Raw genomic sequence first — 13,313 nt, forward strand, 5'->3', positions numbered from 1 at the left:
TATTCTATACAGTGACAAGTGTAAATTGTGTTCCAGTCTGCTCATGAACGAACGATCCCAATCCAGTTCGATTTACTAATGGCAGAAAGTTTGTTTTTAAAAAGGGTTTCCTGTCAACTCTGTGATGGGATCAAAAAAAGTGTAGTTTCCCAAGGATTTTTCTTAATTTGGATCAAAAGATGGTGAGGATATGTTACTGTTCTTAATGCAGCTAGTATTGTTACTTCAGGCAAGGGGGCAGAAAGAAAGTTTTTAAAGGTGTAAAATACAAAATGTGCAGTTCTTGTTGTGTTGCTCTGCTGTTAGCTTAACATGTGAATATAAACAAAACAATATGACTGTATTGAACGGTGTAAAGTTGCTCTATTTGCATAATAGATGCTGGCCACATTCAGGGTTTTTTTGTGTATGTTCCCATCTAAGTACCCTTTTAATAGTTCGGAATTAATTAGTACAAAGCAACCTCTCTGGCTCAGTAAATTAGTTACTATAGGTCTGGACACTCAATCCTTCTTGACTCTTTAGTTGTTGGAAATTCAAAAATTGTCAAATTTCAAATTAAAGGTTGCACTTTCTTTTTGGGAATTTCTTTCTATAACTAATTTGACATTGAGTTTTACCATTCTCTCTTTTACACTTCTTTCTTAGTTCTTCCATCTTTAATTTCATAATCCTTGAATCTAATTAGTTGAAGACATGCTCTGTTGCTTGTTTTGTTCAGTCAGGCCCAGATTGCATTTGTGCTGTTTCCAGTTTATGGTTTCAGTAATTTGTGATGCAAAAAACATACAAGGGGGGAAAAATGTGTTGGAACTTCGCAGGTGTCAGAGTCGATTTAAGTCTTCACTCAAGTTTTGAAATGATTTAAAGCAGATGAGCTGGAGATAATTATATTTATTTTAGTATATGTAGTGTCTGAGCAGTAGTATCAAAACTTCTGTGTAGAAAAGTGATTTCCACATGATTTGCCTCCACTGCAGGTGCCATTTGTGTTAGAGTAAATATAAATATAAGAACATGTCATATCTGCTTACAGGATTTTTTTCTATACTTTTGCTCCATAGCATCATCTGTGGAAACTGAATCTGACGTATCAATATAATATGATTTGAGCTGCCGAATTGCAAGAGATGTCAGGTGTCGAGCTTTCAGACCAAGTTGATGTAGTATGATTTCAGTTTTTGTTTTGTTTTCTGATCCTTACCAATATGTTGATATTTGGATGATCATTTCAGGTCAAAGCAGAAAACAGTGGTGGCTTGGGACCCTGCAGTCTTGTTTAGGATTCAAGGCACAATCACTTCTTCTGCTGCCTCGATTTTTCAGAATGTTCTAAAGTAAAGTCGCACTCTAGGTTAGTGTGCTAAAGCAAAGCGCATTGGATTGGGAGTAATAAATATTTTTTAATCAACCTGTTTAGAGATGTTATTACAAACTTCTGGGGCAGATAGCACTTGAACTCTAGCCTTGCTGTCCAGAGTAGGTGCACTACCACTATGCCACAAAAGAGTGTGGGTATTCTAATGGCATGGATTGATTGAGAGTTGGTTAGAAGCCAGGAAACACAGTAAGAATATATTAGTCCTCTTCAAATTTGAAGTGGGATGCCACTAGGATCAGTGTTTGACTCCTATATATTGATTATATATAGGATATCCTATATATTCATTATATATAGGATATCAACAATTTGGATGAGTGATTCAAGTATAATATTTCCAAGTTTGTTGATGAAGTGTAACTAGGTGGATTTGTGAATGATGGGGAAGATTTGGAGACTACAATGATTTTAGGCAATGAATGGGCAGCTGGATGACATTTAGCAATATAATGCTGATAAATGTGAAGTCATTCACCTTGGTTGGAAAAGATAGGATGGCAATTTTTAAATGGTGAATTGAGAAGTATTGATGTACAAAGAAACCTGGGTGTCTTTGTACAATGGTTACTGAAGCAGTTAACAAGGAAAATGGTGTGTGACCTACAGTGAGGAAGGATATTCACTCCAGTAATGTAGAATCTGTATGGGTAGAGCTTAGAAACACAAAGGGCAGAAAATGATGATAGGGTTGTATCTGCACCCCAAACTGTAGTATTGTTGGGAAGGCTTTAAACAGTAAATTAGAGACACAAGTAAGAAAGATACAGCTTAATTACAGGTATCTTTTGATTTTGCATGTAGACAGGGCAGGTCAAATAGTAACAATATTATGGAGGAGGAATTCTGGAGTGTACAATTCTGGATTAGTACATTGAGGAACCACCTGGAGGATAGGCCATATTCAACTGGATATTGCACATTAGCTGTGCAAGGCCCCTTGAGGAAGAGTGACCATAATGTGATGGATTTCGTCATTAAGATGGAGAGTGACATAATTGATTGAGACATAGGATTGGGATAAGATTAGAGTAGTGCTAGCAAAGCACAGCAGGTCAGGCAGCATTTGAGGAGCAGGAAAATTGACGTTTTGTCCAGAAGCGTCGATTTTCCTGCTCCTCAGATGCTGCCTGACCTGCTGTGCTTTTGCAGCACTACTTTAATCTTGACTCTAATCTCCAGCATCTGCAGTACCCACTTTCGCCTATAGGATTGGGATAGTATACTGATATTGATAGGGAACTGGCTTGCAGATAAACAACAAAGAGTGGGAATAAATTAGTCACTGAGTAGCAGCCAATGACCAATGGGATACCATTGGGATCAATTCTTGGATCTAGCTATTCTTAACAGATTTTGAGGGAATGAAATGTAATATCTCCTATTTTGCATAGAGACAAAGCTGAGTGAGAGGGTGAGTTGTGAAGAAGATGCTGAGATGCTTCAGTGTGATTTTAGGCAGGTTGAGTAAGTGGGCAAATGCATGACATATGAAGTGTCATGTAGATAAATGTGCAGCCCTCCGCGTTGGTTGGCAATAACAGGAACGTAGAACAATACAGGACAGTTCAGGCCCTTTAGCCCACGATGTTGTGTCGGCCTTTTGTTCTACTCTAAGGTCAGACTAACCTACATATCCTTCATTGTACTAACTTCCATGTACCTATCCATGACTTGTTTAAATGCCTGTAATGCATCTGACTGTACTACCACTGTTGGCAGTGCATTCTACACATGCACCACTCTCAAGGCAGATTATAATAATGTCACTACATTCGGAAATTGGGAGGTACAATGAGACCTGGATGTCCTTGTACACCAGTTGCTGAAAGTAAGCATGCAGGTGTACCAAGAGGACTTGAGTGTAAGAGCAGGGGCGTCTTGCTGCAATTGTATAGCACCTTGATGAGACCACACTTGGAATATTATTTCTGTCTCTTTATCTAAGGAAGGATCTTAAATAAGAGCCTCTGGTATTAGGGGCAAGGTACTGGCATGGATGGAAGATTAGCTGACTGACAGAAGGCAGACAGTGGAGATAAAGGGGACATTTTTAGGAAGGCAGCTGGTGACTGCCACAGAGATCAATGTTGAGACCACCATTGCTTAGACATTAATGATTTGGACGAAGGGACTGAGGATAGTGTTGCTGAGTTTGTAGGTGAGACAAAGGTAGGTGGGTGAACTGATAGTTGTGAGGAGACTGCAGAAGTAACTTGGGCAGGAGAGTGGGTGATGGAATACCGTGTGGGAAAGTGTGAAGTTATGCACTCTATTAGGAACAATAGAGGTGTACACTCTTTTCTAAATGAGGAAAGACTTTGAAAATCTGAAGCACAAAGGGACTTGAGAGTCTTAGCTTAGGATTCTCTTAACATTAACATGCAGGTTCACTTGGCATTTAGGAATGTGAATGTAAAGTTTGTATTCATTTCAAGAGGGCTGGAATACTAGTGCAAGGATGTGCTGCTGAGGTTGTATAAGGCACTGGTCAGATCGTATTTGGATCTCACAATACGGAGTCCTGGATAGAGTAGAAATAGAGAGATACTTGCACTTATGAGAAACTAGAACCTGGGGACATAGCCTCAGAATGAAGGGACAATCCTTTGGAACTGTGGCGAGGAGGAATTTCTTAAGCCAGAGGGCAGTGAATCTGTATAATGCTGTGTTGGCCAAGTCGTTGAATGTATTTAAGACAGGCTCTTGATTTACTAAGGGAATCCAAGGTTAAGGGAGGAGAATGGGTTTGAGAAACATTTCAGCCATGATCAATTGTTGGAACAGTCTCATTGGGCCAAGTGGCTTAATTCTGCTCCTGTATCCTATGGTCTGTGGTCTTAAGTTGGTAAAATGTTGACAAATACAGCATACTGTGGGAAATGTGAAGCTGTTCATTTTGAAAAGGAGAGCAAAAGAATGGTATGTAAGTGGAGAGAAAAACTGCAGAAAGCTGCAACACAAAAGGTCTTTGGAATACTTGTACATGAAGGACAGAAAACAAGCACATGGTACAGCAGGTAATGAGAAAAGCTAATGGGATGTTGGCCCTTATGTCAAGGGGGTTGCTGTATAAGAATAGGGAAGTCTTACTACAAAGAGCTGAATTACAGAGATGAGGTGAGAGTGACAGCCCTCGACATCTGGCCTGCATTGAACAGTGTGGCCTCAAGGAGCAAAATTGCAATCATTGGGTATCAGCGAGCAAACTGTCCAGTTGTTGGAGTCATACCTGACATATAGGAAGATGATTTTGGCTATTGCAGGTCAGTTATTTCGGCTCCAGGGCACTTCTGCAGGAGTTCCTTTAGGGTAGTGTTCTCAGCCCAACTATCTTCAGCTGCTTAATCAATGTATTGTTGTCCCGTTTCCATTTCCCTATCCCCGCATCAGTCGAAACAAAACACTCAGACACAGACACAGTATGCTTTACCTCTTTCATCTTTATTCCGGGCCCTGCAGGGAGAGAGAACGATCGCCCATGTGCACAGAGACATGAGTTCTCGGTCTTCTCTGGAACAGCAATTTCTTAAGGAATTATATAGTCATTTACAGGGAGGAGCATCCAGATAAGGCAACATACATATTGATTGGGTGACCATTACAATCGGTAAGTGTCAATAGTAAAGATTAAGCCATCTGCTGTTACACAATGAATAACTGGCTTCGCATAATGAAAGCTTTTCATCTTGTAAACTGACTTTACATACTGAATGGCTCGACATAATGTTTTTTCACCTTGTTACCCATTATCCTTGCCTCCAGCACCTCATCATTTACTGCAAGTTCTTATCTGATCTGAATCATACTTAGCTGAACCTTTGTTTCACAAAACTAAAAACGTAACTCTTTCCCTACCTGCTCATACCTTATGCACTTTCTCAAATGACCTTCCTTCATCATAAAATCAGAAGTACGAAGGCATGGGTTTGAGTGATTTAGCGGTTTGGATCAGAAATTGGCCAGTTGAAAGAAGACAGAGGGTGGTGGTTGATGGAAAATATTCATCCTGGAGTTCAGTTACTAGTTGGGTATTACAAGGATCTGTTTTGGGTCCACTGTTGTTTGTCATTTATATAGATAATCTGGATGAGGGTTTAGAAGGATGGGTTAGTAAATTTGTGGATGACAGTAAGGTTGCTGGATAGTGATGAAGGATGTTGTAGGTTACAGAGAGACACAGATAAGCTGCAGAACTGGGCTGAGTAGTGGCAAATGGAGTTTAATGCAGAAAAGTGTGAGGTGATTCACTTTGGAAAGAGTAACCGTATTAAAGAGTACTGGGCTAATGATAAGATTCTTGATTTGGTGATGCCGGTGTTGGACTGGGGTGTACAAAGTTAAAAATCTCACAACACCAGGTTATAGTCCAACAGGTTTAATTGGAAGCGCACTAGCTTTCAGAGCGGCGCTCCTTCATCAGGTGATAATGGAGGGCTCAATCCTAACACAGAATTTATAGCAAAAATTTACAGTGTGATGTAACTGAAATTGTACATTGAAAAATTGATTTGTGTGTGTGGTTACATGAACCCAAGTTAAGATTCTTGCTAGTGTAGATGAGCAGAGAGATCTGTGTCCATCTACATAAATTCTTGAAAGTTCCCACCCAGGTTGAAAGGGTCGTTAAGAAGGCATACGATGTGTTAGCTTTTATTGGTAGAGGGATTGAGTTTCAGAACCATGAGATCATGCTGCAGCTGTACAACACTGTTGAGGCAGTTCAAAGAAGGTTCACTAAGATGATCTGAGGTCGAGGGATTTTCTTTTGAGCAAAGGCTTAACAGATTGTGACTCTATTTACTGGAGTTTAGAAGAATGAGAGAGAATCTCATTGAAACGTATAGGAGTTTTAAGTCGTAGCACCTGCAGTTTCTTGCCTTGCCTTAACTCCCACAGCAGCCTGGTATGCAGTTCATCCAGACCAGGGGATTTGTCTGTTTTCAATTCTGACAGGGTGTCTAATATCTCCAAATTTTCCTATGTCAAACTATACAAGTTCCTCATAGACCCTTGTCCTGAATTCCATAAATACATTTTTTTCAGGAGTGAAGACTGAAGCGAAATATTCATTCAATGCCCTTTCAGTATCTTGTGGCTTTGCACACAAGTTGCTCTTTTGTCCCTAATAGATTCTACTCTTTATCTGGTTAACTTCTTCCCCTTAATGTATTTATAAAATATCTTAGGACTGTCCCTAATCCTGTTTGCAAGTTCTCTTTCATGCCCTTTTTTTTTTGCTCCTCTTGTTGTTTTCTTAAGTTCCCTCTTGCACTTCCTGTATTCCTCTATGGCCGCAGCTGAATTGCTCCCCTTGGACTTGATAAAAGCCCTGCTCCTCTTCTTTATCTAGTCCGAAGTAGTCCTAGACATCCAGGCTTCTCTGAATTTACTGCTCCCTGTAAAGGGTATAAATAGCACTCTTGGACCTGCACTCTCCTCACCTCCTCTTAGAGTATCCCCACCTCAACAATTCCTCCACTGCAAGGTGCTGCTTCCACTCTACTATGGCCAGATGCTGCTTTAATTGAATAAAATCTGCTTTTCCCCACCTCCCAATCCAAAGCCGTCTGTTGCAGGCCATTCTTTTCCTTGTCCAGAATAAATTTGAACCGTACCATGTTGTGGTCACTAGAACTTAAATATTCCATTAAACACTTGTGTGGCTTCTTTCCCCAGAACCAGATCCAGCACTGTGCCATTCCATGTTAGGCCTTCTACGTATTGAGGTTTTAAAAAAAAACTCCTCTGGATGCATTTCGAGAAATCTGTCCCCCTCTAAACCCTTAACGCTTACTATCCCAATTTACGTTGGGAAAGTTGAAATCCCCTTGCATAATTACCTGATTATTACTCTTCTGCACCCCTGAATTGTCTACATATTTGCTGTTCTCCCTCTTGCTGACTCTTTCTTTGGCGGCGTATTATAACTCTCAGCAAAGTAGCTGCCCCCTTCACATTCCTAAATTCTGTCAACAAAGCTGCATTTGAAGATCCTTCCAAGATGTCATCTCTCCTTATTGAACTAAGGGCAGGCACGGTGGCTCAGTGGTTAGCACTGCTGCCTCACAGCACCAGGGTCCCAGGTTTGATTCCAGCCTTGGGTGACTGTCTGTGGAGTTTGCACATTCTCCCCATGTCTGTGGGTTTCCTCCGGGTGCTCCGGTTTCCTCCCACAATCCAAAGATGTGCAGGTTAGGTGAATTGGTAATGCTAAATTGCCCATAGTGTTAGGTGCATTAGTCAGAGGGAATTGGGCCTGGGTGGGTTACTCTTTGGAGGGTCGGTGTGGACTTGTTGGGTCGAAAGGCCTGTTTCCACACTGTAGGGAATCTAATCTAATCTAATTGACTCCTTTGATAGTGCTACACCACATTACCCTTTTTTTTTATATACCTTTCTCTGGCCGAAAAATCCTATGCCCCGGAATGTCGAGTTGCCAGTCCAGCCCTTTCCTAAATCATGTTTCTAATGAGGTCAACACTATCATATTTCCATGTGCTAATCCATGCCATTAACTCATCAATCGTACCTGTTACACTCCTAGCATTAAAGACCATCCAGCTTTGCCTTACTCTTTTGACACTCAACATAGCTGAACTCACTGTGAAGTGCTATCTTGTTTGTAGAATATGTTTCTGTTTCATCAATATTCTGTAACCACTCCCCCTGCCAGATGAATTTAAACTCCTCCCAATAGCACGAGCAATCCTACCTGGAAGGATGTTGGTCTCAATGTGGTTGAGGTGCAGACTGTCCCAGTTGTACATATCCTGCCTTCCACAAAAACGGTCGTAGGAATCTAAAACCTTCCCTCTTGCACCAACTCTTGAGCCATATGTTCATCTGTCCTATTTCCTTATTTCCAAACTCATTAGCATGTGGTACTGTATTAGGTTCTTTTTCTTGAGATATTTACACAATTGATGAAACTGCAATCTGCCAACTTCTGTGAACAGTCAAAATTTTGTTTGATAATTTTAAAAAGGACCTAGTGTTGTATAATGTAAAAACAAAATCTGTCCTCTTACTTAGCCCACAAAGCACACTGAATTGAGATCCTAATTTAAATAAGGCAAAACCGTTACTTAAAATGATATTGAGTTTCACCCCCACAATTCCTGCGAAATAAAATCCGTTCCCTGTAATTACAAATATTCTGCCAATTCACTCCTTATTCCCTGAATAAAGACAACGCTGTTGTATCAGGTCATTATTCTTCTTGGGATTAAAACAAAATGCTGGAGATCTTTAGCATGCCTTTCCCTTCCATTTTTCAACAGTTTCAACCCTTGCAAGTTTGACTGTTGCTGTAAGCATCTTCAAATTTTGACCATACACGGTGGACACAGACAACTAAAACTTCAACTAGCAAAGAGGTATCACTTAATATTTCAGAAACAAATCTGGGTTTTGATTGACCCATTGTGTCATAATAATCAACCTTTTCCAAGTGTATTTCCTGTCTACTGTCAGTTTATTGTTTAATTTACAGTCACAAAGCTCATCAAGAATTCTGTCTAGACTTGTGCAAATAAAACCTGTAATAGGAATGCTTGTCATATTTTTAAAGTTTCAACTTCCTAACTTATCTCTATATACTGGTTCAGTGTCTTTAGTCTCCACGCCTGACCTCTGCATGGGGGATTTCCCCTCTTAACAACTGGTCCAAGGCAGGGTAATTGAGACAAACACAGTAATTATCCTTATGTACTATGCTCCGGAGCCTCAAACCTCATCACTGGGGGACTCTAATCTCCCTCAGTAACTTATGATATTGAAGGCAAACTCGTTGACGTGCAAGGGCGTAAGTTACCTCAGATTCCGTCACCACAGAGTCCTAGGGGACGAGGGGTCGACTGAGTGGTAGGTTAAGGAAGACCAACCAACCTAACCACCCCGTAGCCCAACACTTTAACTCCCCCTCCCACTCCACCAAGGACATGCAGGTCCTTGGACTCCTCCACCCCACTCCGGCCTCCACCCCACTCCGGCCCCCACCCCACTCCGGCCTATCACCCTCACCTTGACCTCCCTCCACCTATCGCATTTCCAAAGCCCCTCCCCCAAGTCCCTCCTCCCTACCTTTTATCTTAGCCTGCTGGATACACTTTCCTCATTCCTGAAGAAGGGCTTATGCCCGAAACGTCGATTCTCCTGTTCCTTGGATGCTGCCTGACCTGCTGCGCTTTCCAGCAACACATTTTCAGCTCTGAAACCACAACATGCCAACTTCTATGAACAACCAAAATTTTATTAGGCAATTACAAGCTTTCTAGATGAACTCTTCACACACTTCGCAGGCCGAGTCAAAGATCTCTCTGAACAAATGAAACGTTCTTCCTTTACACAAAATATTTACATCGCAGTCAATAATGCCCATAAGACAATCGCCAGCCACTCCTCCACAGTCAGATGCCACTCAAGATGCAATGCAGTGACCTGATCATCTCCAGAAACAATATAAAGTAAATCATCCCTTAATGGCCAGATCTGTTTGAATCTTTTTTAACTGCAGGGAGTAGTCAGAATTTTAATTGCAATGTTCTGATTGATTCTGAATAGGAGCTGATGACAATATAGATTCTTTTACTCAAAATGGCTCTGAATGGCAAGAGATGGGAATGTAAATTTCTTACATTCTACCTGTAAGACAGAGACATGCCACCCTATTCCCGGGATCTCTAGGTCAGCAGAGCAAATTAATATTGCACCTGGAGTAATCCAGAGATTACAGCCATTGAGGTACTGCTTTTTACTCGACTGCCTAACTCCCTTAACTCTTGATGGTAAGCCCTCATTTCCTGCTTTGCAAATATCATGTATCAACATGTATCACAACCTTTTAACTTCCGTGGCTATCCCCATTTCACACAAGTATGCTGTTTTGGAAAATTTAAGGGGTGAAGGGGAATGTAGCACAAACGGCCAAATTTCTGTTATTTACACCGGCTTTAATGTAATGAGGGGTATGTCAGGATCCAACGGATCGATTTGTGATAGGGGACTGACTAGTCAGAGGCACAGAGAGATGTTTCAGTGGCCAGCAGCCAAAAATCAGAGTGGTGTGTTGCCTCCATGGTCAAGGATGTCTCTGAGGGTGCAGAAAGGGGAGACGGGTCAGCAGGAGGTCATTGGTTCCAATATGTACAATGACATAGGAAGGAAAAGCGAGGGAGAATGTGGAAAGTTAGGCAGGAGTTTAAAAAGGAGGCCCTCTAGGGTAGTAATATCTGGAATACTTCCACTGCAATGAGCTATTGGGGGTAGGTACAGGAGGATAGAGCAGATGACTGCCTGGCTGAGGAGCTGGTGCATGGGAGAAGGGTTCACCTTTTTGGATCATTGGAATCTTTTCTGGGGTAGAAGTGGGATGGATTGCACCTGAATTCGAAGGGGACTAATATACTGGCAGAGATTTGCTAGAGCTGCTCGGGAGGATTTTAAACTAGTAAGGTGGGGTGCGGTGGGACCCAGGGAAATAGTGAGGAACGAGATCAACCTGAAACTGGAACAGTTGGGAAAGTGAGCGAGTCACAGTCAGGATAGGAAGGAACAAAACAGAGAACAAGGTAGAACTGATAAATTAAACTGCTTTTACTTCAATGCAAGAGGCCTAACAGGGAAGGCAGAGGACCTCAGGGCATGGTTAAGAAAATGGGACTGAGAATATCATACCAATTACAGAAACATGGGTCAGGGAGGGACAGGACTGGCAGTTGAATGTTCCAGGATACAAATGCTACAGGAAGGATAGAAATGGGGGCAAGAGAGGAAGGGGAGTGGTGTTTTTGGTAAGGAATAGCATTAATGCTGTACTTAGGGAGGATATTCCTAGGTGGAACTGAGAATGATCACCTTACATCATTGTATTGTATTGTAGGCCCCTACAAGAGATTGTATTATAGGCCCCTAATGGTCAGTGGGAAATTGAAAAACTTGTAAGGAGCTTTCAATAAGAAAAATAGGGTGGTTATGGTAGGGGATTTTAAAAAAATATTTTTAGTTAATTTTTCTTTACTGTACTACTTTACAAATCAATAAATAAATAATGCTGCTCAGTGCAACAAGATCATAGCTCTCAACATTTTGAGAGCATCAATTATTAAACCCATATTTGTTTGACATTCTTACTGTCATGGCCTTGGGTTTATCAGAACAAACCATCATGTCTAGACAAAAGTGCTAATCAAAATGGCACTCAGATCTGCTTTCAAGTAATTCAAGGGGTTGCCACGTCTTGTAAAAGTTGTCTGTTTTCTGGTGCACCATATTTGTATGAAAGTCGAAAGGAATGTGTTTCATAATTAACTTTGCTCCTGGTCCGCCGGTGTGGCTAAGAGATTGGGTCCCCCTTGACTTCGGTCCCCAAGACCCCCACTATTACTCCTGCCACAGTACTCCCAATGCGCACGGAGCCTGTGGGAAGACCGCAAACAGTGAGTGAGGGTACCTGTGTTTATTTTATATTTAGGGAACATTGAAGATGCTCCCTGATTAAATTTCACAAGACGATCTGGGGCCAGATGAGCCCTATGAAGAATCTTTAATTGCAGAGCATGGGTCATAGTACATATCAAAAGCCTCTTTACATTTTCTCAAATGACCTCCCATGTTTAAGAAGTGATTTCAACTCCTAATTCTCTCTCCCAGACCTCATGTAAATACTCGATGTCACCCGAGGCACCTCCCCCTAATAAATGATGTAGTGCACTCGGTGAGAGTGCTCTTAGCCTGAAGCACCCTCTTTTCCGTATCAGATCTATAACACTCAGTAAAAAGTATGGTCTCCTTTCGGATAAAATCTCTAATTTGAAAGAAACTGAAGAGGTCCCTACTCGACAATCCATATTTGAGTTATTTGACCAAGCGACATCAACGTTTCACCCTCAAACAGATCATCCTGGTCGGAAACTTGGCATGCCAACTATGGGAGTAAGAAATTATGTTTCAGACATCTTACCCTCCATCTGCCTCATTGCACTTCATGCTTTGACAGCGTTAGTAACTATTGGATTATGGCAGTGTTCTGCAACTGTCCTTGTTTTGTCTAAAAACAACAGGTTGATAAAAGGACACTTTGTCTGGGTGGCCTTACTGTCCAACCATGTTGACGCTGAGCCCCCATAGGCCCAGTCACTTTTTTAAAAGATAGTAAGGAGCTCTGTTGATATCATCGAATGTTTGGGAGGTCCACTCCCACCAATCCCTGGGGCATTTGCAGTTCGCAAGCTTAATAAGGGGCCGCTTATAATGCCAAATAAAAGAACTAAACCAGCCATTTAATTTCTGAAATGTTTGCCTAGGAAAGAACAAAGGGAACATCTGCAAAGGGTACAATAAGTGAGGAAGAACATTCATTTTGATCAGAGCGACTCAGCCCTAACCGTGATATTGGAAGGGCCCCCCATCTTTGAAGGTCTTGTTTAATCTTGTCAAATAACTGATCAAAGCTAGGGGTAACAGAGAGGCCCAAGTAAAGAAAACCTCTGTGCCCACTTAAAGGGAAACCCACCTTCCAAGCCAGGTATTCCTCTAAGACCTCTCATAGGTATAGCCTCCGACTTTGAAAAATTGATCTTGTAACCTGAGAAAGAACCAAGTGAATTAATAGTGTATCAAACAGGGCACCGAAACTGCTGGGGTTGAAAGAAAAATAAGACCATCTTCCGTGTATAGTGAAATCTTTTGCACCTTCGACCCCACCTTTTGGGGCAGCTATATTGGAGTCCTTACAAATGGCCTCCGCCAACGGCTCAATGTTAAAATTATCAGACCTTTAATACCATTAGTGAGAACTGCTGCCAGAGGATCACTGTAAAGGATCCTTACTAATCTAGTAAACACTTCCCCGAGGCCAAACCTCTCCACAGTGTAAAGAAGATACAGCCATTCTACCCGATCAAATGCCTTCTCTGCACCTAAAGAGGCCACC

At 41.6% G+C, this 13,313-nt stretch overlaps 1 protein-coding gene across 2 annotated transcripts in view; it reads left to right on the plus strand.

Annotated features, from left to right (window-relative positions):
- The window catches only part of zdhhc14 (zDHHC palmitoyltransferase 14), a 193,398-nt gene that overhangs the window by 1,558 nt on the left and 178,527 nt on the right, over window positions 1-13,313 (plus strand). The window lies entirely within an intron of this gene.

This window comes from Chiloscyllium plagiosum, unplaced genomic scaffold (assembly GCF_037043375.1).
Source record: "Chiloscyllium plagiosum isolate Xiang-an unplaced genomic scaffold, Cpla_swu_hap1 HiC_scaffold_10, whole genome shotgun sequence".
Classification (NCBI taxonomy): Eukaryota; Metazoa; Chordata; class Chondrichthyes; order Orectolobiformes; family Hemiscylliidae; genus Chiloscyllium; species Chiloscyllium plagiosum.